Source organism: Microcebus murinus, chromosome 17 (genome assembly GCF_040939455.1).
Source record: "Microcebus murinus isolate Inina chromosome 17, M.murinus_Inina_mat1.0, whole genome shotgun sequence".
Lineage (NCBI taxonomy): Eukaryota > Metazoa > Chordata > Mammalia > Primates > Cheirogaleidae > Microcebus > Microcebus murinus.
This window is the reverse complement of record NC_134120.1, coordinates 8,329,041-8,355,908: the sequence shown is the minus strand read 5'-3', so window position 1 is coordinate 8,355,908 and position 26,868 is coordinate 8,329,041. Positions and strand designations below refer to the sequence as shown.

General features: G+C 36.9%; 1 pseudogene; it reads left to right on the top strand.

Moving 5' to 3' along the window:
* Positions 1-1,059: 1,059 nt before the first annotated feature.
* LOC105879613 (dual specificity protein phosphatase 5-like) lies at positions 1,060-26,868 on the top strand (annotated as a pseudogene).

Here is a 26,868-nt window from a genome sequence, read left to right as displayed (position 1 = left end):
CAGTTCAGAATGAACCTCGGCTCACATGACCCTCCCCCAAATCACCCAACCCAGCTCAAATTCTATAAGAGGTTCTTTCTGACCCTCTCTAACTGAGACAGCCATTCTCCCTAGGTCATGTTCTTTCTCACTGCAGGGGGTGCCAGCTAAACTTGTACACCTAGAGCTGTATCCTGTGGTCTTTGTCCAGAGGATACTGACACTCTCATACCTATGATGTACAGGCAGATGCCAATAATATTTTCTTCACACTCAGGACAGAAAGGGAGAACTCCTACCATATTAGTGAATATGATACTTTTCCTAATTTTCTCATGATAAGAAGAGGGGAGAGGTGTGGATATTTGCCTTCATCTTTTACTAGTACAGGAATCCATTTAAAATTTTAGATGCTGAATTAAGCCTTTGTTGATACTGGCTCCAGTGCCAAATCATTTGTCCCAAAGATAGGGATATCTTTAATAAACTGTGTCTTTCCCATTGCGCAAATTATTTTGTTGTATAATATAAGCTGCAAGGTATATTTATGTTTTTAAAATGTGATTTATTTTAAAGCTATCCCCTGGGGTAATTGAGTGCTGTCTGAAAAGAGAATCAATAAGGAAGAGAATATAGCTGATAATCTGAAATGTAAAAACGATCATTTCCTGAACTCAAAGTATTCATTCCATATGTTTTTCAACTGGCTGAAAGCTAGATGTGTCTTTCAAATTAAATAAAGCTGTTTTTTTAGCAACCAGGACAGAGACATAGGAGCTAAAACTGGAAGGCAGGAGGATTCTGCTGGTATTGATGTAAAACATAAAGAATCTAGAAGAAATTAATATAAAGATCATGTTTTGATTCTGCACTTATCTTTAGCCATTGTCTACATCACTGATTTTCCAAGTGTGGCTCTCACTGGCAGTGTTGTCATCACCTGTGAGCTTGTGAGAAATGGAAATAAAATGGGCCCCACTCTGTCCTACTACGTCAAAATCTCAGGGGATTGTGGCTCAGGAATTGTGTTTCAACAAACTCTCCAAGTGATTCTTATGCATATAAAGGTTTGAAAGCAAGATGCAGATGTGGGATAGATCTGTTGAAATATACAAATCACTAAAGAACTGGCTCATGTCACTGTATCTGCAGCGCTGTGCTGACTTGTCTGAAGTGCCACAGGTGAGCAGAGCTGTCTTCTCTCCTTTAAGTATAACTCAACTGGAAAATATTGAAAAAGTAGTAGATAACACTGATCCCCTGATAACATCTGTCTGTATGTTTCTATCCAGTTATTTCCTCACTTACAAGTGAACTAGAAATCAAGAGAAAATGAGCAACGAATATATGAACATATAATCTAGGAAGTTAAAAAAAAAACACCCACATGTATATGACAAAAAATAAAGCCTTTAATGGCATTTTTTATTTTAAATATCTACATATAAAAATGCCAATGAGAATGGCAGATTCCAACCTCAGGGAATAGTTTTCTCCTTCAAGCAATAACGAGAAAAAGGATCAAAAGATGAGATATTAATTATATTAGTAGCACTTTATTTAAACAAAAACACTATGTAAATCAACATGAAAACAATATTACTTTTTGTCAAACCTGCCAGGTGAGCAGTTAAGAAAATGCTGCAATGAGGAAATGCTGTATCATCTTCCAAATTCTTGAACTATTGCAGTAATAAAAAGTAATAAAAATAACAAGTATAGAAAAATCCAAAGTAAAATATAATTTCCCAGTTTTAAAAAAAAGGCTTTATTTCTTAGAACAATGATGGAATAAATACAAGGAGCCAGGTAATTGTGTACACCACTGATATGATCTTAAATTGGTGAAACATCTATAAGAAAACAGTGTTGCTGTACTGCAGTCCCCAACTCCCTGTTAGGAACAAGGCTGCACAACAGGATGTGAGCAGTGTGCAAGGGAGCAAAGCTTCATCTGTATTCCCTGCTGCTCCTCATCCCTTGCATCACTGCCTAAACTCCACCTCTTGTCAGATCAGTGGTGGCATCAGATTCTGCATTACGGTGAGTTGTATGATTATTTCATTATACATAAAAATGTAATAATAGAAATAAAGGGCACAATAAATTTAATGCATTTGGATCACCCCCAAACCATCCCCCCGACCCTGTCCATGGAAAAATTGTCTTCTCTAAAACTGGTCCCTGGTGCCAAAAAGGTTGGGGACCACTGATACATAGTAGGTAGCCCTATTAGATTGGCTTCTTTCATTTAGCAATATGCATTTAAGTTTCCTCAATGTTTTTCTGTGGCTTAATACTCATTTTTTTAGCACTGAATAACATTGCATTGTAGAGTTACCACAATTTATCACTCACCTATTGTAAGACATCTTGGTTGCTGCCACATGTTAGCAATTATGACTAAATCTGCAATAAAAATCTGTGTGCAGATTTTTTTGTGGACCTAAGATTTCAACTCCTTGTCAATATTTCTTATCGTCAGAGTTTTGGATTCTGGCCATTCTAACAGTTGTGTAGTGGCATGTCATTGTTATTTAAATTCACAATTCCCTAATGACATTTGCTGAGAAATTTCTTATTGATATGTTTGCCTATCATTGTCATTTTTTTTTGCCTTGTCATATTTCCCTTTTCCAAATAAAGCTCTGCACAAAATGGAGTGGCTGTATTTATCTAGTGCTCCATAATAAAAGCTTTGATGCTTAAAGTAACAAACATTTATTATCTCACAAAATTTTTTGAGGGTCAGAAATCTGGAAACAGCTTAGTTCTGGTGCAGGGTCTCAGGAGGTTGCAGTTACTACATTGGTCAGGGCTGCAGTTTGACTGGACTGGAGGCTCTGATTCCAAGGTCACCAAGTATCTATTGGCCAGTGGCCTCCAGGCCTTATCACATGGTCCTACTGGTTACCCCCAAAGCAAATGCTCTGAGACAGAGAAAGAGAGAGAGAGAGAGAGAGAGAGAGGGAGGAGGGACTGACTGAGGGATGGAGAAAAATAAAGAAGCTAAAATGTCCCTTATAACCTAAACTTTGAAGTGCTGTACCATTATATTTGGTGTGTTCTATTGATCACACAGACCATTTCTGAAAAATGTCAGGGGGAGGAGAGACAACACAAGGATGTGAATATCAGCAGGTGGAGATCACTGGGGTCATCTAAGAGGCTGACAGCCATGTGGCATAGTAAGAACTACACACTGGGCATCCTGACCTAAGTCTATGCTCTTTTCACCATGCCTCATAATATTTATCACTCTCTTTTTATTGAATGTTTCATATTTCCTTATTCTATGGTATCTCTATCAATTTTAATTTTCTTTCTGTTATTAAAACTCAAAAGTTAAACAATAGACTCTTACGATCATAGCTCAATTCTTAGGATAATTATCAATGAACTTGATTACAAAGTTATCAAAAAGGATAACTTTCTGTATTGAAGCGAAAAGGACAATGGATGATTGTAATAGACTAGATGTATTTTTAAAAAGGGTTAGGCTATAAGAAGTTAGATTGAAATAAAATATCAAAACACCATGCATAGATATAAGAAAAGATATGAAAAGTTTCAAAGATTACAGAAATATAAGACAGATCAAAAGGCTTCAACATCTTAGAGAAATTCCAGAAAGAAAGAATAGAGAGAAGTTGGCTGAGAATTTTCCAGAATTGAAGAAAGATATGACTCTTCAAATTGAAAAAAAATATGATATGTATTACTTTGTGTAACTGTCAAAAGAATTATCTGAAAAAAGATTATTTCAGATAAAGAAAATAAACACAGAGAGGATAAGTAAACTTGTCCTGAAGTCTACAAAGTGACTCAGTGGTAGACCAGTCGTCTTGATTCCCAAGCCCTATCCCTTTTCTGTACCTATATTTCGGTCAATTCCATTACCACATGCCCCACAGTGGTGCCTGGACCTAATTCAAGACCCTGCCCCTACTAACTACCTGTTTTCTGAGATCACCTGGGAAGGTCAAATAAGCTCCAGACACAGCCTTTGGAAAGACGGACAAGACTAAGCATCCATCCTGGGCATATAAAAAAGCCAACAGTAAAAACAAATCCATTTTTACAGAAGAGTAAACAAGTGAGTTTAAGTAGAAAAAGAATCAATTTGGGGAGAACCTTGAACTGAGACTAGGATGCTTAAATTCAACTTTGGACATTGAATATGAATTCTTTCCCTACTGCATCACAAGTTTCTTGAGTCAGGGGCACGTTTTGCTCGTCTTGTATTCTCCACAGCACCTGCAAGGTGGCGCGCACAGAAGAGACCCTTCTAGATGTGTGATAAGTTTCAGAACTAAACCCTGAAGAACACCAGGATTTAGGGTATTGAAAGAGAAAATGAAGTTAATTAACAAGACAGAGAAGGGTTCATAGAAAAGAGGATACTACAGAACTAAGGAAGGTAAAATAATGTCTAAAATAGAAGAGGCAGCAATAAAAGTCCAATGTCTCTAAGATGTTAAAAATAAAATCAAAGATCATTAGGTGTGATAACTGAGAGATGAATAGCAAATTTTTCAAAGTATTATTTTTAGCAGAATATAAAGAGAGAAATCAGGTACAAGATATAATGTCTGACTTCTGGGAATTTGGGAGACAAGATATAATCAAATATAATAAGCAGTAAGAGTTTTGAGTCACTACATTTTGGAATTTAAGCCGTCTGTTGTTTGTGTAAAATCATCTCTACCAACTCACAAAAACAAACAACACAGAAAAAATAATCTAATTTTGAGAATATTTTGAGATAGCCTAAGATAATCAGCACTAGAAAGATGGAATGTGCTAATTAAACTCATATTGTCTGTTACAATTAACTAAAACAATAAACTTTAATCATTATATAATCTGCCTCAGATTTGAAGACTCATAGCTTAGAATCTATTTATGCCTTGAAAATGTAGAAATAACATTCACAGTGGTCATTTTAGAAATAGTATTTTTCTCTCTTAAAACTTAAAGAATAAATTTAATTAGGACAATGTTATTTCCTTTTAAGTTTGAAGTTTAGAGCACATTTCTCTTAGAAATATTATTTTTTTATCTAAGTCTTACAGAAAAACTTTGATTTTTTTTATTTTCTTCTTCAAAAGGCACAGTCTTTGCTCATGATATTATCATTCATGTTTACTTGTTACAAAAACAATACCATATATATTTAATTATAGGATGTACATAGTCTATGTGTATACCCACATGCACAGCTCACAAAAAATAGGAGGAACTTATCTCCTGGGACCTGTGCAAGAAATTTTTAAGTAGTTTGCTAACCTTTTCAACCCAGGCCAAGAAGAGAAAGCTAAGAAAGATGTATAAGTGACAATATTGGTGAGGAAGATTCTAATTATCTTTCAATGCAAGGCAAATGAGTTTCATTAGTAAAAGCTCCTTAAAAGTAAGAACTGTTTATATTCCCAAATGCTTTCTTCTTTGAAAATCAAAGCTCTCAAAAGAGTAGCCAATAGCCACATTTATATCCAAAGGAACTGCAGAGAATAAACAATAAACATGGAGTTTGCTGTTACAAAGAAAAATAACTGCAATTTAATATTTGCAAATATATCAAATGGTCAAGTGATGTTTTTTAATTTTCCACTTTCCTTAATTAAGGATTTTACTTTTATGTTATTATTTTTTATTTTCTTCCTTTTATACCAAGATTGTCATGCTTAATAAGGACTTGTGAGAGGCAAGTCTTCAAATCTGCACACCACATGGTCTTATCCTTGGTTCTTAACCAAGGGTGTATATCAGCATCAAATGGGAAACATTTCCAAAATATGTACACAGGTATGGACTTGTCTGTAATTTAAACAATCCCCAGTGTTATTGAATCACAAAATTCTGGGTCAGATCCACCTGCAAAAAGTATTTAGAAACTAACAGCATGGCCAATAAACATATCAATAAGTTAGTTAGTGTGTTGCTTTAAGTTATTTGTTTGAAATTTCAAATTTACTTTTTCATGCGAACAAGAGGAAATAGATATCAAGGACATATCTTCCTTCTTCTTCTGGAACTGCTTTCTTTTTGTCTACATTTGAACAGTCTCTGGTCATTTCCTAGCTAATAACCAAAAGCCTCCTGAACACTCCTGGCCCCTCCTGCCACCTGTCCTCTTTCTTTTTCCAACAGACCTTGAAACAGTTGTCTGTCTAGTTGTTTCCATTTTTCACTCCTCAAGACACATAAAAATGGTCTCTGACCTCACCACTTCGGTATTCATCAATATCTGTGTATTTCCATAGTAAATATATGGATGCCGCATGGAAAATTCAAAGATAAGACACAAAAGGCCATGCAGTGAATGAGTGGTAGTTATTGCCATTTAGGGCAGCTATTCCCACAGACCTGAGGACCTTGAGAAGCTGGGTTGGTAACAAACAAGCAGGTGCACAGGAAAACTTATGGATAAAAAACAAACCCTGTCATATTTCTAATTACCTTGACAATTTTTTCTCCTCTAGGTCCCAGGTATTGGTCATTTGTTGTCTTATGCTTGATGGAATTATCCCAGTGCTCACAGAGAATACTTGAATTAAGATGCAGCCCCCATGACAGTTCTGACCTCACTGATATTTGATGCACAACTAGTTTGCCCAGAGAGACAAACCTTTGCCTTATTACTGATTTTTATATCAAGAGGCAGATAGAGAGCAAACAAGTGAGGGAGGAAGGGAGTGGGGATAGGGTCAAAGGCTGAATTCTTTTAGTAAAGATGTGGACGCACAGCTAAACCCCAGACAAGGGTAGAAAATAACAGTAAAGATAAACTTGATGTCAGCATGTGGAAAATTCCTTCATTCTCGACTGAAGATGACTTGCTAATTTGAATTATCAATATGTTTAGTCTGTTGGAGATCCCAGCAAATCATTCTTATACATTGTCAGCTATTTTTTGCACATATGAGAAAGGAGCAATAGGTTAACTCTGGTCCTCTAGGGATGTTGGAGAGATAAATGAGATAATATTTCAAGAAAATCATTGTATTAATCCAAGATATAGATATAATTACAAGATAGTCTTTTTGTTATGAATTGACCCAGGAACAGTATGAAAAGATGTGGCATTCTTGATGTGTGGCTATTGAAAACCAAGGGAGGTCAGAGCAATCGTCTTGCAGTGTTTTAGTCATCTAATCACCTTATATATGTAGATGTAGATACAGATATAGATGTAGGTTTATATTATACATAGAAATAGAGCAGCTGTCAGGTATGGCACTATGCTAGGTATTGTGGGATATTTTAAAAGGTGTTGCTTTACCAGAGTTTAAAATAATGTTAACAAAATAAGACAATTATATAGTCACGTGTTTATTCATACTTTGTAGGTAGTTTGAACATAGAGATCAAATATACCACAGTTGTCCATCTAGTGGTTTCCATTTGTCACTCCTCAAGCCACTTAAAACTGGCCTCTGACTCATGACTTCAGCATTCACCAATGACCTTCTTGGTGACAAATCCAGTGGCCAGGACCGGCCCTGCTCGTGTCAAATTAGCCAAGTGCTTCAAATTAAAAATAGTCCCTTTCCACATTTCCTAAAGACAATGAGGACTCTGCCTACCAGGTAAATATGAGACCCTTAAGTACAGATGCAAGTTAAAAAAAAAGAGGCTTAATTTTCCCTGTGAGAATAAGAGACTCCCCCACTCCCTTTTCTTAGAACATTGACTTCAGAAAATGTCAAATTCTTTCTCTCTTTGAAATGTATGTAAATCTTTTTAAAAGCTAAATTAGCCTCTAGCCCACTTTGTAACCCCAGTAATGTCTTTCTTAAGAACCTGAGAATCATCTCTTTGAAATGTAAGTATTAAGGAAAATAGCAGCCCTAACTCCCCTTCTGGGGGAGATAGGAACCTAACTTCAGCTCCTCCTTGCTCCAATTTGCAAAACCACATCTAGTGATAAAGATAGAAGTTTATCTTTACTTTAGATAAAGTCAATTAGCAAACACAGATGGCCACCCCAATTACCAGGTAAATTTAGGATGAACTGTACCTGAGAAATTGTGTTGCCAAGTCCTCTTACCTTATCTGACAAAGACAAGATGAAAAGAATTTAAAAAAAAAAAAAAAGAATGTCCTCTTACTTGAGGACTAGTTATCCTTTATTTTGGAATCATGGGTGTAATGAGTAGTGCCTTCCTAGCTATATGAAAGGCTGAGATTTCTTCCTGTTTTTGCAATCTCTTAGTGAGTGTCCTGTGATGAGGATCACATTCTGGTTTAATGCTTATTCAATAAGAAAAACTGTTTTCTTTTACTTCTACCTTTGTGGAGAGGTTTTTCAGGTGAGGAGGAATTTTTTTGTTTTTGTTATATTTCCCCAATAACTCCATCTTCAGGTCAGCCCCTACTCTCTTCGGGCCGCCAGATCAGTAACTGACAAGAGAACTGCGGGGCGTGCTGAGGAGGAGACGGGGAATACGCCAAAGAGGCTGCAGGACATGGCTAACATGAACCCCAGGAACTGTGTGTGACTGCGATGAATCCGAGGGTGGTGGATTCGATCGATGGGGAGAGAATATGAAAATGGATAAGAGAATTTTTCAATTTGAGAACACTCCCAGAAGATAGGATTTAATCCTCTAGCAGGGGTTCCAGGAGACTGTTCTAATTTTACTGCTGGATAACTTCAAAGCTTAGAAAAAGCGTTGGCCCATATTAAGTGTAGCTGAAATAGCAGAACTGTGCAGTGACATACTATGCAGGATGGCATCAAAAGATTTATAGAAGAGGATTTGCTAAATTGGTTCTGCTAGCTGAGACCCAAATACCTGCCAGCTGACTCTGCTTCTCAGGAAGGGCCTTCCTGAAACTCTCAAAATCAAGGCAATAAGGACTGCTTATCTTCGGGTTATCAGAGCAGTAAGAAATATGTGTCTTACTGGCATTGGCATAGTTGTTACAAGCAGCAGCTATCTTCAGTAGACCAGGGATTGTGGTAGGCAAGGCTTCTACAGAAATGGGCTCCCTGATAGCAACCTGCCCCAAAGCGATAGAGAACAGGTGGAGGTTTTAACCTCCATGGCTACAATTATCATAATGAGCAGCCAACTGGTGTGAGCCACAGGAGGTGTGGAAATAGTTAACAGAGGATGACTTTCCCAGGGGCAGGATGTATGCGCGACAGAGGGGAACATTATTCAATCCACACAGTCAAAAGAATTCAAGAATAGATGAGAGCCGTCATCCCCATTAAAACTCACATCTCTTGCCCAGTTTCAGACATGAAGCAGTTCTCCTTGAACCCATTTTTCTTAAGGAGAGGCTGGATCCCAAGCAGGATGGTCCCTGAAGTGCCATGGTAAATCAAGAAGGTAATGATTCCCTCTGATCATCCTCAGAAAATCCATGGCCATTTGCTTAGGCAACCGTAATATTCTAAAAAGGGAAATACTCATATATTTTTACTCTATTTGGCACAGGGTCTGAGTAATCATTGATACCTGGGAACATAAAACATCTGGGGGGCCCTCTATGAGAAAGTATGGGTTATGTGAGGGTCAGGTAACAAATGGACTTCTGGCCTTCGGGTCCACTGGGACCAGGGACTCTACTAGTGTATTGAATATATTTAGTATTAATAGTTGGCAGAACTTTTACAGGGGTCCTTGGTTTGTTGGGTAAGACTTCCATAGTGGGAAAGATCTTGCAGAAGTCTCCGAAATCACCTTTACCTCCTGCAGCCAAAATAGTATATCAAACATTGCATTAAATTCTGAGGTCTAGGGTAGAGATTACAACCAGCCTTTAGGACCTAAAGCTTACTGGAGTAGTCGTGCCCATTTTATCGCCATTTAATTCATTGGTCTAGATCAGAGGTTGGCAAACTTTTTCTGTAAAGTGTTAGAGCCAAGGGAAAAGTTACCCTGAAAGATTCCCTGAAAATCAACTCACAAAAGGCCGATTCACTGGGGAAAAGGGATACATATTTATTTAGCATGTACATGGTAGCCTTCAGAAGGAAGACTCAAACCCCTAATTAGGTGCAGAAGCTTATATACAATCTTAAGATTACAGAAATAATGGAGGCTTGAATTCTGGCAAAACAGGTTATAGAGGGGGGAGAAGAGGAATTCTGTTGAGCAATAAATAATTATTGGTGAAAATGCATGGATCTGGAAACAGCTTAACTTGTAGTCTTTGCAATTTGGCTGAGTCTGAGAGACAGGTAATATATTGTAAACGAGTCTGTTCAGGTTCAGTTATATTCTTGGTATTCTTTTCTGCAATAGATAATGAGATGACAGGGAGGGGAAGGAAAAATATTTGCCCTCCTTGATGGATATGGATCTTGGGCAGATAAAGCCTGTGCTTTGGGAAAGATGGTGAGAGGAAGGGGATGACAGTCACACAGACCTCAAGGCTCCTTCAGTTCAGTGTGTCCAAGTGCCATATTTTGGGTATTGGTTTCTGAGCCCCAACAAAAGGGACAGATAATAAACCCGTTAGGTTTTGTGGGAGATACAGTCTCAGTTGCAACCACTCCCCTCAGCCTTGGACAACACCTAGACAAATGAGTGTGGCTATGTTCCAATAAAACTTTATTCATAAGACAGGCAGAGGGCCAGATTTGGCCCATAGACTATAGTTTGCTGACCCACAATATTAAAAATTAATAACTCATGTTTATTGAGAATTTATTACATTCCAGGCATGGTCAAATTCTTGTCTTTACTAAGTTATGTATTCCTTACATAATTATATTATGTAATTATATCCATATAATTTAAGTTTATTTTTGTCCCTATTTTAAAATATAGCCTTTCTTGTTATATAAAATAGTAAAAAAAAAAAATGTAGATCTTCAATAAGAAAAGCAAGCAAACCCATAGAAAAATAAGCAAATAATATTCCCAGGTGATTTACAGAAGATGAAATTCCAACAGTCATAAAACATATAAAAAGACACCCAATGAGATTTTATTGGCATGAGTGTCACAAGAACAGTAGATTATATTCCCGTTCAAAATATCCACTGCTCCTCCTGTAACCACATCAGACCAACCTGGCTCAATTTTTATGTAACAAAGTTATTAGTTGTTTTTCAGTTGCCCCCAGGTCACAGGTCAGGTAACCGGAACATGCCCAGATGAACCAGCCTGCAACCACGAGTGGAACCTAAGTGCTTGGACGGAGTAATGGGGACTAAATTAAGAAGCGGACACTGAATGGCAGGATGGAGGATTGATTACATCAAATTAGATTGAATCTTGGAGTCACCCCCATGGCCAGATCGTATCACATTATGCCTCATTATCCTCTGGCCACAAAACCAGCCCAATGCCCTTGTTCAGAGACACATTGCTTTGAGAACTATTCCCAGTGTACTCCTTATTTGTGCCAACTAACGAAGAAAAAAAAAAAGAGAGAGAGATTAAAAAAATAATAATAAAAAATAAACACGTGCTATAACCAACTTGGTCGTGTCTATTGACTCAATACCCACTAAGTGAGTGAACAAACACTCCCTGGACAAGGAGCATGCTTCTCTACCACACTGATGTCAGGCTTGGTGCATGGTTTAAAATTACATGTGACTTACAGTGTTTCTCCTTGGCATCAGGCTTGGCCATGTGATATATAGAGGCTATGCTGAGGGTGAATCACCTATGACCAAACTGTTGAATTCCTGTGACTTGCTATGGACAATAAAAGGTGGACGTGTGGAGTCTAATCTTCCATTCTTGTGATACCTCACTGGGTGTGGCAAAGTCGTAACATGTAACCACAATGTTTGTACCCCCATAATATCCTGAAATAAATAAATAAGTAAAAAGAAAAATTAAAAAAACAAAAAGGTGGACAAAAGTGATGTGTGTCACTTCTCAGCAGATGTTTGACATGCCAGCTCATAATTGTGAAGTCCTTTCCATGTGCCACAAGACTGACAATGTCCCACACAGAGGACGTTCCTTCAGCCTAGGCTGACGTGAACAAATAAAGCGGCAGCTGGAGACAATGGGGCTTGCAACATGAGGCATGTGGGAAAACAGGGTTTCTTAAGTATTTTTTAGGAGTTGTATACATTGGTTATCTCCACTTGGACAGGGTTTGAACCTTTGTTAGGCTCCTTGTTGGAGGTATCACCTCGGCCAAGTTGCTAAACCTCTCTGCACCTTCATTTCCTAATCTCTGCAATATTGATAATGATAGTGTTTTTGGAAACAAGTTCATTTTGAAGATTAAATGAATTAACGCCTGTAGGATGCGCAGATCAGTGCTTGGCAGAGAGTCAGTGCTGTCTCCACGGTCCATTTTACTTTGGGAAACCAGCACTAGTTATGCTAAATAGCTGGTTTGGATTTATAGTGTTGGCAGCCACTGATAAAACCTTGTTGCCTTTCTTTATTCTTGAACCTTCCCCTGCTCTTATTTTGCATCAGGATATTTGTTTTCAATATGAGATCCCAGAGGAGCAAAGAATCACTTGGCAAGCCCAGAGGAAGTTCCATTAGCATTTTCATCAAGTTTGGCAGATGGCACCTCAGATAGCGCAGGAAGGGAAGATGTTAAGGGCCAGTAGACTGAAAGAGTTTTCTTACTAAGTAGAATGCCTACTCAAAAGAAAACGTAAGAGAAGAGATACGACTGTCCACAGGAAAGAATAAAAGAAATCTGAAAGTCATAGTATTTCTATCTAATCTTTGAATCGTCATGTAGAAAATATTCATTATTTGTGATACTCAGTGAAGTTCGGTATTGTAATCACTGTGGTATTTACATATGAAAAGCGTCTAGTTAATTATATTCTGACTGTTCCACCTGTGCGGAAAAAGATAATCAGAACAAAGAAGGGTCAGGAAGAACATACAGTACTCACGGACAGTCTAAAGGAGCTCAGCCTCTAGAGAAGAAGCAGGAAATGGTAAAATTAAAGTGTCAAAATATCACAGAATATTAGGACTTAAAGTGACCTTAGCATTCAGTTCAGTTCCACCAGCATTTCGGGCACTTTGGATATGTGCCAGGCCCTGCTGGTGACCGGAGCTAGAAGGGAGAATGAGAGTGAGGGCGGCTGCCCTAGGGAAGCTCAACCCTCCTGCGGTAGGCAGGACACATAGAAATAGCCCCGTGGGAAAGAGACATGCCTGATTATAAGAGTAAACAAGCAAAACAATAAATAAATAAATGAATACACAGGGGAGGAAGTCATTAAATCTGCCTTTCCAGTCAGAAAGAAAACTTCAGAGTAAAACCCCATTATTATAAGTCAAAAAAGAGAGAGAGAGAAGTGAATTATCTGACATTAGCCAGTCAGCTAATGGCAGAAGTGGGATTTGACCTACAAACATTATTTATTTTATAGAAGTTTGAATCCTTTTTGTGTAGTTTTGTTCATTCTACTGTCATATCTTTCAAAATGTAAATTAGAAATATTCCCATTTAAAAAATAGCATTAAATCTGAATTTATATTAGAATAGAGAATTACTATTCTACTTACTATCAATGTAAGGATTAGAATGTTGCTATCAAATTCAAACCTGGGGAAAGTCAAACTATATTAGCATGATTAAATATCCAATATAGAAAATGTATAGTGCAGAATATTTGGCATTTCAATCAAATTGAAATATCCCCTTCAGTCAGAAAAATGCCATTACTCTTAAAAATTATGTTCTCAAAAGACACACAAGAAAAGAAAAAAATTAATATTAACATGAATTTCCATTAGACACACAGGACAAATTTAAATTATTTTTTCAATTCGTGTATTTGATAACGCTCACTACTCTGGAAGTGCTTGGGACTCGACCATCTTGTCAATTGCTCTATTCCTAACATATAAGGAAAAAAAACAAACAAAAACTTGGTGTATTAGGGTTCTCCAGAGAAACAGAAGCAATAGGATGTATATATTACATAGAAAGATTTACTGTAAGGAACTTGCTCACATGATTAGGGAGGCTAAGTCCTAACGTCTGCAGTTGTCTAATGACTGCAATGGTCTGCAGAAGCGCAGTTTCAGTCTGAGACCCGAGGCTGAGAGCAAGGAGAGCTGAGTTCTAGTCCAAAAAGCTGGCAGGCTGAAAACCCAAGAGCGGATGTTTCAGTCCAAGTCCAAAGGCAGGGGACAAAAAATGATACCCAAGCTCAAGACAGTGAGGTAGGAGAAACTCCCTCCTTACTCTTGGGAAAGTCAGCCTTTCTTTTTATTCCAGCCTTAAACTGATGGGTTGAGACCCACCCACACGAGGTGGGGGAGGGGCGGTGGCAATCTGCTTTACTCAGTCTACTCATTCAAACGTTAACCTCATTCAGAAACACCCTAACAGACATGCTCAAATAATGTTTGAGCAAATGTTTAGGGACCCTAGAGCCCAATCAAATTGATACATAAAATGAACTATCACACCTGGGAAATAATAAAACCCAATTGATCATGCCTGGATAAATGAAGAAAGCCATGAAAAGAGCCAAGTCAAGAAAATATGTAAAGAAAGTCATATTTAGGTGCTGGACTAGAAAATTATAATTTCTTCTTAATGCAAATGAAAAGATCTCTAATCCAAAGAAACTAATGAAAAATATTAATCAAACTTTTGTAGCCTGAGCTTCCTGATTCTCTCAATTAATGATCAATGTCTTGAGAGGTCAACTTTTCCCCTTTGAGCACATAGGTTACACCGCCTTGCCATTTGGTTCACGGCTGCTGCTTCTCTATCCAGGCAGCATGTTGTTCTGAGGTTTCAAACTATAGACTGAGGAATCAAACACAACCAGAACACGATTTACCAGTCTCTTCACGTACAATTGTCTGCCTTCCTCAGTAACAAGTCAAGGAACATTGTAATTAAAACTGCTTTCAATTTATTTCCACTTGAGAGCCTTGCCTCCCATAGGATTCTACAACTAACCTTGCAATGGCTGAGACACCCACGTGCAGTGAGACATCTGGCTTCTTTGCAAAACTTTTAAGCTGTCTTCATACATTGTGATCATTTTTTACTTGAAAGTCTTGCTCACTCTTTCCTGTTCTTTGGTTACAGTTTCTTCTTGTCACAATAACATCTGACCCAATCCCAATATCCTGTTGCACAACATTTTCTAATCTTACCTTCAAACCTATTTCATTTTACTTAAAAGATAAAAAGATACAACTTTCTGTGCAATTTTCAGAGTTGTTGTAAATAATAAATGATATGATGAATAGTAAGGATTCATTATCTCCCAGTTACTATGCTGTTAGCATTATTATACTCAATAAAAATAATATTGCTTTTAAAATCAAAATAATATATTAAGTATTAATTAACACTATTACATAGTGTTTAATTAGAACAAGTGCCAATTCCTCTTTTTTTAACATGTTATATATCAGTAATATCATTGTTCCTCAGTTCCCTAATCTCAAATAATAAGAGATAATAACAGTAATACCCTAAAGCCTTTTCATGAAGATTAGAGTAAATAAGTAAAATACATAGAGGCGTGTCTATCACATTAGTTAGCTATATATGTTAGCAATTATTTTTAAATTTTAAATTTTTGCTTCTTTAGATCTTCAAAATATACCATGAGCACAATCTTTATTGATGTGTTTCTTCTTCCTAATATGAGCTGCAAAATGTTAACTATTGTTTTAATTATTCACCCTGGTCAGGTATTTTTCTGTTTACTTGACTCTGTAGTGTCCTTGAATTTGAATATCCCATTTTTTTTCTCTGTGCCACAAACAACATTCCATATGGGATATGATAATGGAGAAAACTTTCAAATTTCTCAAGATTAAAAAACAAACATGCTTTCTCTCTCCTATCTTTCTGTCTGTGTTTCTCTATCTCTCCTGTCTCTGTCTCTTTGTCTTTCTCTCTCTCTCTCTCTCCCCCACACACACACACATACACACACACACACTCACACACACACACACACACACACACTCTTCAACCTTAAGTAAATAGGTTCAAAGTCAGACTAACATAAGGGAAGTAGAGAGAAGGAACTTTAAAAAGACATGAGACTGAAATTTTACACTATACTTGTACAAAAATTTAATAATGTATAACCATCTCTTGCTATCATTTCTTTTTTTTTTATTTTGGCATATTATGGGGGTACAGATTTTAAGGTTTCAATAAATGCCTATTTTCCCCCCTCCCCCCAAAAGTCTGAGTCCCCATCATGACCATCCCCCAGATGGTGCACATCTCACTCATTATGTATGTATATACCCGCCCCCCTCCCCCCTCCCGCCTGCCCAATACCCTATTACTGTAGCATATCATTTCTTTTTGTTTGTGTGTGTTTAAATTGATCTAAATTTTGCATGTAGAATCCCCTTGGGCTGGCTCCTATGTGCATTTGGCATGACCTTGTTATCTCTTTAAGCCCTTTCTAGCTTTTTGGTTCAACAAGTTGTTGTACTTTCATGTATTCACTTTTACTTTCTGTGTCCCAGGGCAAAATGAATACTACTTGGGTGATGGGCACACTTATAGCCAGGATTCAGGCATTACAAAAGTGATCCATGTAACCTAAAACATTTGTACTCCCTTAATATTTTCAAATAAAAATAAAATAAAGTAAAATTAAAACCAAAAAACATCAATGGATCAAAAGCGGAGGGGCAGGAGAAGGGTAAGCTCTTCATCACAGATGAGGAACAGTAAGAGCAGTATTTAGAAAATCATTGTTTCACAACTCCCAACGTAATAATTGGTTCAGGCAAAGATCATCAATAGATACTAAAAATAAAAAAGTTGGTGAAAAGTTTTGAGGAAAAATATGTTCAGAAAATCTCAAAATATCACCTCCAGATAATCTATGAATTGTAAGGGGGGAAGTACTTTCATATTGGACTAGGCTAGCAGTCTCCATGCAATATAAGCGATCAACTTGGCATCACCAATAGAGGGCAACCTGTCTGTCATTTTACACCAGCTAATGTGATGCTCTAAAGGTAAACAATATCATTTATGTGGTGTTATTACACACACACACACACACACACACACCAAAAAAAAACTTCAGTGGCCAGGAAATAATCACAAATTCTGAATATGACCACTCCAAAAAAAAAAAAAATCCAACATTCTAAAAAGAAATAATATCAACAGGTGAGAAGAAGATCCTTCTGCTTTAAAGAAAGATAAAATGCAACGTTTAAACACAATTTGGATCATGGATTGAAAAAATAAATAATAAAAGATCTTTTTAGTGGGGTAGAGATATTTGAATATGGATTATATGTTAATTGATATTGAATTTACATTAATTATTTTAAGTGAGAAAATAGCATTGTGTTTATATTGGTGAGTATTATTAGGAGATTTAAGCTAAATTATTTAGGGTGAAGAGTTAAGATGTCTTTAATTTATTTTTAGCCAAAAATTTAAAAATATGTATAAATAGAAAGGGTGGGGGAGAGAGTAGAGAGACTGAGATGATGAGAGAGAAGAGGCAAAATGCTAACAATTTTAAATCTCAGTTCTTTATTTTATTCATCTTTCAACATTTCTGCAGTTTTGTAAATTTTACAAAAAACAACATATTTTTAAAACATACACACAAAAGGCCACCACATTTTAATGATACATGCAAATACAAGGATACAGATCAAACACTTTATAATAACTGTTTATGATGAAACAGGGGAAATAGGAGAGGGGATAAAAGAGAATAAATAAATGAAGCAGGAAAAAGAGATCACATTTCATTGTAATTTGAAATAACAATAACACATAAAGATTCCATTTTGCTAGTGGAGAAGAGAAAGAAAAATAACTGAAGAAGTAAACAGAATCATATTTCAAGATCAATCAAGCTTTTCCAAATTTTTATTTCTCTGTAACTTTTTCTTCTTTAACCTTTTATCTAATTCAAAGCCTGTTTATAATTTTGGTGCACAAAAAATCATAGGATAATGTTTCTTGTTGTGTTGGCCAATAGTGCAATATTTTTGTGTTCAGATCCATAATGCATAGTAAATGCTTCTTGTATTTTCATTAATTATAACACAAAACTTCAGCAAGGAAGTATAAGATGGCATGATCTGAAGACAGAATGATCTTTATCAATTGATATCATTATATTAAAAAACTCATTTACTTTTTCAAAGAACCAACTTTTTGTTTTATTAATCTCATGAATAGCTTCCCTGTTTTCAATTTCGTTTAGTTCTGATTTGATCTTGTTCATTTCACTTCTTCTGCTGGGTTTGGGGTTGGTCTGTTCTTCTTTTTCCAGCTCTTTGAGTTGTTTCGTTAGATTGTCTATTTGTGATCTTTTTGTCTTTTGGTTATAGGCATTTATGGAGATAAACTTTCCTCTTAGAACTGCTTTAGCTGTGTCCCAGAGGAGTTGATAACTTGTCTCTCCATTGTCATTTTCTTCATAGAATTTTTTTATTTCCATCTTGATTTCTTCATTTATGAAGTAATCATTTAGTAGGAGGTTGTTTAATTTCCACGTTTTTGTGTAGAAATGTGAGTTTCTGTTAGGGTTGATTTCTAGTTTTATTCCACTGTGATCTGTCTCCAAATAACAAATGCTGGCGTGGATGTGGAGAGAGAGGAACACTCCTACACTGCTGGTGGGACTGCAAACTAGTTCAACCTCTGTGGAAAGCAATATGGAGATACCTTAAAGCGATACAAATGAATCTACCATTTGATCCAGCAATCCCATTGCTGGGCATCTACCCAAAAGATCCAATGACACTCTACACAAAAGACACCTGCACTCGAATGTTTATAGCAGCACAATTCATAATTGCAAATTCAAAAGGCTGTGGAAACAGCCCAAGTGCCCATCAATCCAAGAATGGATTAACAAAATGTGGTATATGTATACCATGGAGTACTATTCAGCTCTAAGAAACAATGGTGACATAGCACATCTTATATTTTCCTGGTTAGAGCTGGAACCCATACTATTAAGTGAAGTATCCCAAGAATGGAAAAACAAGCACCACATATACTCACCAGCAAATTAACTGAACAGCACCTAAGTGGTCACATAGGTACTACAGTAATAGGGTATTGGGCAGGTGGGAGGGGGGAGGGGGGTGGGTATATACATATATAATGAGTGAGATGTCCACCATCTGGTGGATGGTCATGCTGGAGACTCAGACTTGTGGGGGGAGGGGAGAAATGGGCATTTATTGAAACCTTAAAATCTGTACCCCCATAATATGCCGAAATAAAAAAAAAAAAAACAAAACAAACAAACAAAAAAACCTCATTTACTCAGAAAGAGATTTTGAAATCTTGCTTTTATCTCCAACTTTTTAAATAGAAATTTCTTTCCAGAATAATATATAATAGCTTGATGTAGTAGTCACATAGATAGTTGCATGTGAAAGTTGTCTACTTAATTATATTGTGACTGGCAAACCTGCCCTAAGTAGAAAACCCAAAACATCAAAATTAAATGATACCAGACCATCAAAGCAAGAAGTGGATCAGCAGGAAGTCCAGAGATCAATAATGAGGAAAGTTCTGAAAAGACATAATATGTTAGCACTTTTGAATTCACTTATCAATGGAATCACACTATTTTTTCCTTTTTTGTGCAAAACAGAAGAGGATAAACCTTTAAATTAACTTCAAAAAGCTGGGCAATCACCCAAGAATGTTTTCACCTGGGGTCCATATTTTCAGCAATCCCTTGAGTGCATATATAAATTGATTATAAGATGAGATTTCTATGGCATCTACTCTCTATAGAATTACTACAGTTGGATTCCTTTGAATTATAGGATTATAAAATTTAGGAAAGACTGTAAAAGACAAAGAAAAGAGAGGGAGAGGTAGCAGCAGTCTAGGAACCTACGCAAGTCAGCATTCTGTGGTCTGTCCTCACCTCCTAAGTCCCCTTGCTTGAAGTTTCCAACTTCCAAACAAGAGACATCAGCTCTATGCATAAAGAACCTAACTGAAATAGTGGTCATCTGCAGCTTTCAGCTGTGGAACACTAACTTCAAAAAGCTGGGCAATCCCCCAAGAATTTATTGCATGGGGTAAGTCGTATTTTGAAAAATTCCTTGACTGCAGAGATCATAGAGCTTAAGTTGCAGGACCCCTCAGTTACAAATGCCCTTTCCAAGTCCCATGCATACTTTGCCATTTTTAAAATGTGTGTCATTTTCCTTGAAGACAACAGTAAAATTGCATCAGCTTTTGGCAACACAAAACTTGGGTCTACCCATGGGCCTTCTTCCTCAAGCCAAGATAGTCACTCAACAATAACACTCTCCACTCATCCTAAGTTTTTACCAATGCTTCCACCAATTGATCTACACAAGTGTCAGGAGAGATGGCTGACATTTTGAACACCAAACGGCAGACAGTGTGTCAAATTTACAGGATAGATATTTCACAAATCATATAGGGACGTTTTAAGGAAGCATGTAATCAAATTGCAGGAATAGGGATAATAATAGCTATTTCACTTAAGTTGTGAGGATTAAATGAGTTAATGAATAAGTGGTATTTAAAAGAGCAGCCTGTTATGGATTAAGTAATCAATACCTGTTAGCTATTTTTATCATTATTCTTGCTATTATTGCTATGTGCAGTCCCTTGGTAATTTTTTTTTTACAGGCAGACAAATTAGCTTTGATCAAGTTGCTTGAAGAAGGGGGAAAAAAAGAAAGAAATGTATTGTAGTGCAGTAAAAATTGATGCTATAGAATGTAGAAGCACAGATATGGTAACTTCTAATTCAGGAAAATAGAAGGCAAATACATCCACCTTAGGAGGAAGCCAGGGATTGAATGCTTCATTTCACTGGAGAAGTATGAAGCATGAAAGGAAGTATAAGGTGGGTTTAAAAATTAATATACCTATATGTCCACTTAGGTGTTGTTCAGTTAATACCAATGTCACGCTTAAAGCTCTGACTCGAGGGGGCAGGGGGAGCAAGGGCAATATACATAACCTAAACATTTGTACCCCCATAATATGCTGAAATAAAAAAGAAAAGAAAAAAAATTAAATAAATATAATAACAATATTAGCAATAATGACCAAAACAATACAAAACAAAATGATGCAAAAGCTATTTTATCAGTTAATATATGGGAAATCATAGACTCGTTTTTAAAAAGTGGAGTTACATTGAGATTTTGAGCCTAGATACCCACCCACCGCAAAAAAACAAAACAAAACAAAAAAGAACATACTTTAAAAGAAAAATAGAGCACCCAAAGTTTGCTTTGAAAGGGAAAATCAGTAGCAGATGAGGGTGACTGATTGCAGGGGTCCCAGCGGCTGACGGAGGAGTGATCTGGAATCTGGAGAACACTGGGCTACAGGTAGAGGCGGGGGATACATAGTAGGTAAAGGTAGTTCTCTCAGATTAGAGGGCAGGTGATTGTGCCCATGGATGGGTGATAACAAAGAAGATGAATTCAGTTGAAAACCTCAGAGAAACATGCATGTTGGGGTATGAGAAGCAAGATGAGCAAGTGAAAGCTAAGGGAATAGGGAGAGAAGGAGAAAGAAGTTACTGAAGTGAAATCAGGAGAAATAATTCACTGAAGGATAAGGAAAATTAAGAAAGAACCTTTGGATTCAGGCATTAAGAGTCCAACCATGAAATTTAAGAAAGTGACCTTTATGGAGAAGTATGGGTGAAAAATTGAATTGCTTAGATAGTAAGGAAAGGCATTGGCCATGTGATCAGCAAGTTTGGTGGAGAAAAAGAGATAAAAGCTATTATTCCAGCTATGATTTTATTTAATCTTGATAAAATCTATTGCAATAATTCATCATATCTGTCTCCCATACTCCAAGCTCTTCTTGTTTGAATCTATTTCAAATACTTCATCTTAAGAATCTTTCTAATGTGAAGACAAAATAGTAACATTCCCATGCTCAAAAACATTGATGACTTTATTATGATGTTTAAATTATATAAAATTCTTTAGACTAGCCTTCAAGATCCTCCAACATCCTCCAATGTTTAGTAAGTAACTAAACATTACTTCCTGTTTATTCTATGACTGTTCCCCAATTTATATTCTGTTATAGCAAAATTATAATATTCACTGTTCTGCAAGCATGCCTGAACTTTCAAGTCTTTAATATATTCATAGTCTTTCTTCCACTTAGATCAGAGTATGACTTCCAAATCTATGTACTGGGTTCTTACATAGACTCCCATTTCATTCCAAGTGCTTCTTTCTTCATCACATTTTTTCATGATTGCTATGAACTGAATTATGTCTCCCAACGCCAAATACATCTGTCAGAGCCCTAATCCTTAATGTGACTGTATTTGGAGATAGGCCTTAGAAAGTAGTTGAGGTTAAATAAGGTCATAAAGGAAGGAGCTCTATTCCTATAGAGCTGGTGGCCTTAGGAGAAGAGATTCATTCTCACCCTTTCTCTTTCTCCCTCTGCTCTTGCTCAGAGGAAAGGTAATGTGAGAACAAAGTGGTCCTCTACAATCCAGGAAGACAGACCTCACCAGAAACCTAACCCTACCAGAAACCTGATCTTGGACTTTCCAGCTCCCAGAACAGTGAGAAAATAAATTTCTGTTGTTTAAGGCACCTGGCCTGTAGTATTTTTGTTATAGCATCTGGAGCTGATCCAAAACAATATTTCAGTACTTGCTATTTACTTTTTATTATCTATTGAATTCATTTTTGTGAAACTATATGATTATTATAGTCTGAAGAACATCTTATATATTTTCGTAGCCAACCTATCACATATATTAGGATAAAATTCATTGCAGAGTAGAAATATAAAATTTATTTTATATACCATTGTAACAAATGGCCCCATTACATTATACACTACACAATCAACATACAATTATTAGATAGAGTTGGAATTATAAAATTTCTATCTCTAACCTAATTAGATTCTATTAAATAATAGGATTATTTTTTTGTGTGTGTATATGAATTGACAAAGTAGTCTTCTCTTTGAGAAGTTAAGAGTAAATGCTCAAACCCAATTTTCTAAAAGTTCTGTAATTTAAACTTTTTTCATTGCCCATCACATATACACACATCTGAAAATCTGTATGGTTTATGGGATATTTTTTAAAAACTGTGAATTAATGTATATGTATTATAACTATGTGAAATTGGAAAGTCATTTTCTTCCTGAACAACACTACAGGTCCAAAAATGAAAGTAGAATTTAAGCTCTAATACTTTCAGTGATTCTAATCTATGCATCAATAGCTTTGAGAAAAATACATGCCAGACAATTTATGTTTACATTGTAGCTTTGTCTCAAAAGCCATGACTTTATCAACAGAGTGGCAAGTGCACTTACTTTGCTAATATGTTGACTATGGTTAAAAATTCTTTGCAACACTGTATATGATTAAATTAACAAGAAGTAAATATTAGGAATTCATTAATTATGTTCCTGGAATTAGTTAATGCATCAGTATTGGGTGACACTATGTATCTTTACAATAATCCTATTATACTGATACTAGTATCCCCATTTGAAGGTATGAAGTTCAGAGTATTATAGCTAGATTTCTAAAGAATATATAATACTATATATAGTATATGTAACATCATATGATGATTATGATGTTACATATAGTATTATATTTACTATATTATACAATAATGTATGATGTTAATATAATCTAATGTGACATAAAATAACAATGTATAAATAAAATGTATAGTTAGAGAAGAAATCAGAACCCTAAAGTCTGTTCTGTTTCCAACATCCTGTATTGACTAAGACTTTAAAACAGCATTTATAGTTTTTTACAATTTAAAAATTAGAGGAAAATTATATACATATAAGTGTGTAAGGTAATGGACGTGTTAATTAACTTGATTCAGCCATCTCACAATGTATACATACCTGTATGTCAAAACAAAACATCATGTTGTACATAAATATATGTACATTTGTCAATTTAAAAAAATAAATCAAAGTTTTAAAAAATAAACAAAAAAGTCATTTAAAAACACGAGTTACTGTAAGCTATTATTTATGTTTATAATGCAAAGTACAAAGAAAAATACAATACGGTGAAAAGTGTCTCTTGCTATCTTATGTATTAAAGTCTCTTATCTTAGGTTACTCTTTTCACTTGGGTTTTTTTATAGGTTTGGTATGTTTCTACCCAAAGAATAAACTAGATTTCACTTGTCTTTAATTTAATCTTGAAACCTGACTTATCGAATTGCATTTGCTTCTAAGTAATGTGCAATATAAACTTTGTTCATTGAATTATGAAATTCAATTTCTTTTTTCCAGGTAATAAAAGATTTTTAAATAAATGACATTTTGTTCCACTATATTACATTTGGTGGTGTGTCATAGATAAATGTGGGGGAAAAGCAAAATCCTAAAGCATTTATGTCTTTTAAAAGTGAGCCTGCTATTTAATATGTGTAACCTCCAAGGTATTTTTTTTTACTAAAATAAAAAAAAATGCTTAAGCATGTACTGCACATGTTAAGTTATAGCTATTTTAAGATTATACGTATTTCATATATTAAGCATTTAGCATAGCTAAAAACAAACATCTTAAAAATGGACTAAGGGGTTTGCCTACCAACTAAAATTTATTACACTAAAGTTAATGGCGAAAGTTGAGATGTAATTAGCTCAGAGCATAAAGCTGTGAGAGAAACCTGTCAATACACACCCCCTCCTTCCTCCTACCTCCACTGCAGTTTAAGCTGTGATCTCTCACTCTTAACTCTTTTGCACCTGCCTACGCTTTCCTACTTACCATGCAAGATCTGCAATTATTGAATTCCTCCATGTGTCTTTCCAACCCCTCAATCATCCTTTTTTTTTAAATTAATGACTTACTTTGACCCACTCCTCTGTATGGGCTACCAGCCACCTGGGCGATGATGAAAGAGTTCTGCTGCCTACAACGCATGCCATATATACCTCCGTCTACAAAATTAGAGGAATCTTTATGTTCCCCCGGAGCACTTACAATTCTAACATTTCGTAAATGTTAAATCTGCCAACCTAAATTTAATTTCATCTCACTCTCTTCTGAAACCTTGTAAGTACAGAGGTACACACAAGGGTGCTATTCAGAGGACAGACAGACAACAGTTATTGTCAGAGCTACGGGACAGCTCTCCTTCCCCACAGAGGGAAATTTTACTTTTCCCAGCCTAGTGCAGCCTTTCTTATCTCTTGTCCACATTTCTGCAGTTTCCTCCTCTTCTTTATCTCCACGCTCATCATGCTTCAGTTCATCACACTGTTTTCACAGCCATGATACTATAATACCTCTTTGCATTTGCTAAACTTCAGCTCTAGAACTTCAAGCTTTAGCATTAAAGTCTCATTTGTCTTTTTCTCTGCGTGCTCTTTCTAGGGCAGCTACAAGTGGTGCGGCCGCTTTACAACTGTGATAATGTCATCTTCACCATCACACATGGGCGCTACAGCCATATCATCTCTTCCCGTGTTGCCCTCCACCCCATGCCATCAATAGTGACAAGTTAAGTAAATGTCACACTACCACATGACACATATTAACATTGTCTCATTTTTTTTTTCTGGCAAGTAAGTTATTGACATGCTAATGCTCATCCAATATTTGTGCAACCCGATTCCAAAATCCCATTTTGAGATTTCCACCCCACTCATTTATGGCCAGTCTTAGTATTTATTATTTTATCCTTCAGGTTTCCAGCAAAAAGTATATGTCAACACAAAATTAGTGATTAATGATAGTTTAATGCAGACACTATAATCATAACAATGTAAAAGGGTAAAGAGAAACCAATAAGGTGAAGCACTCCAAGGTGAGAGCAGCATGAGCAGTTTTTACCCAGGACTGAATGGGCAAGTGGAGGGACAGTTACTTGACTTTAACAAACCCAGGTTGACCCTCTGGCAGGAGCCACAGGATCTAGCTTGGCAATAAGGCAGCTGCAGGAATACATGCCCTGATCCTCCTTCCCCACTGTCCCGCAATCTACTGCCAGTGTCTCCCAAATGCTACAAGAAGCTCGGGGCAGGGGAGCCTGTTTGATGCAGTGCATAAAACCCAACCTTTGGCCATGCGCTGTTGTAGGAGTGTGGCTCTGCCAGCCACCATGGGCAGAAATGTGCAGGGAAAGTGCCAAGGTACATGGTGCTTACCTGGCTGCCCACCAGCCCACAGGTCTACTTCCTCAATGTGGGATATGAGATCTTCTCCTCGGAATATCCTAAGTGATGTGTGAATGCAAGATCAATTTCATGAAAGCAGATTAAAATCGAGAGAGCCCTCATCAGCCAGTGTGGAAAACCAGTGCTAACATCAGCTATAGGCCAGCTGATGTCCAGGGCACCCAGTTGAAATTCTTCCCTTGCTCAGCCTTGGAAGTTCCTACCACGCAACCAAGTGTGAGTTCCTGGCCAACTCACACGTCACAGCTCTGCAGACCTCCCAGGCCTGCAGGACCCACCTACACTACAAATGGGTCCCTGTGGAGGACAGCCACCAGCTGACATGAGCTCCCCCCACTTTCGAGAAGCAATGGACTGCATTGACTATGTCAGGGAAAGGGAGGCAAGGTCCTGGTCCTCTGTGAGGCTGGGCTTTTCCACTCACCCACCATCTGCGTGACTTATCTCTTGAAGACCACCCAGTTCTGCCTAAAGGAGGCCTTCCCTTACATCAAGCAGAGGCAGAGGAGGAGTGTGATCTTGCCTAAATTTGACTTCATGGGCCAGTTCCCGCCTTCCACATCCCACCCCCAGCCTCCCTCCTGCCAAGTGAAGGCAGCAGGCCTTCTATCAAGGAGGACCTTGATAGGCCATTTGCAGACTCTGAGCCCTGATGTGCAGGGAGCCTACTGCACATGCCCTGCCTCGGTGCTGAAGCCAGTGCCCACCTTCTCCTCCATCTCAGAGATCTGCAGGAGCCCCACAACCACGGCTACATCCGGCTATAACTAA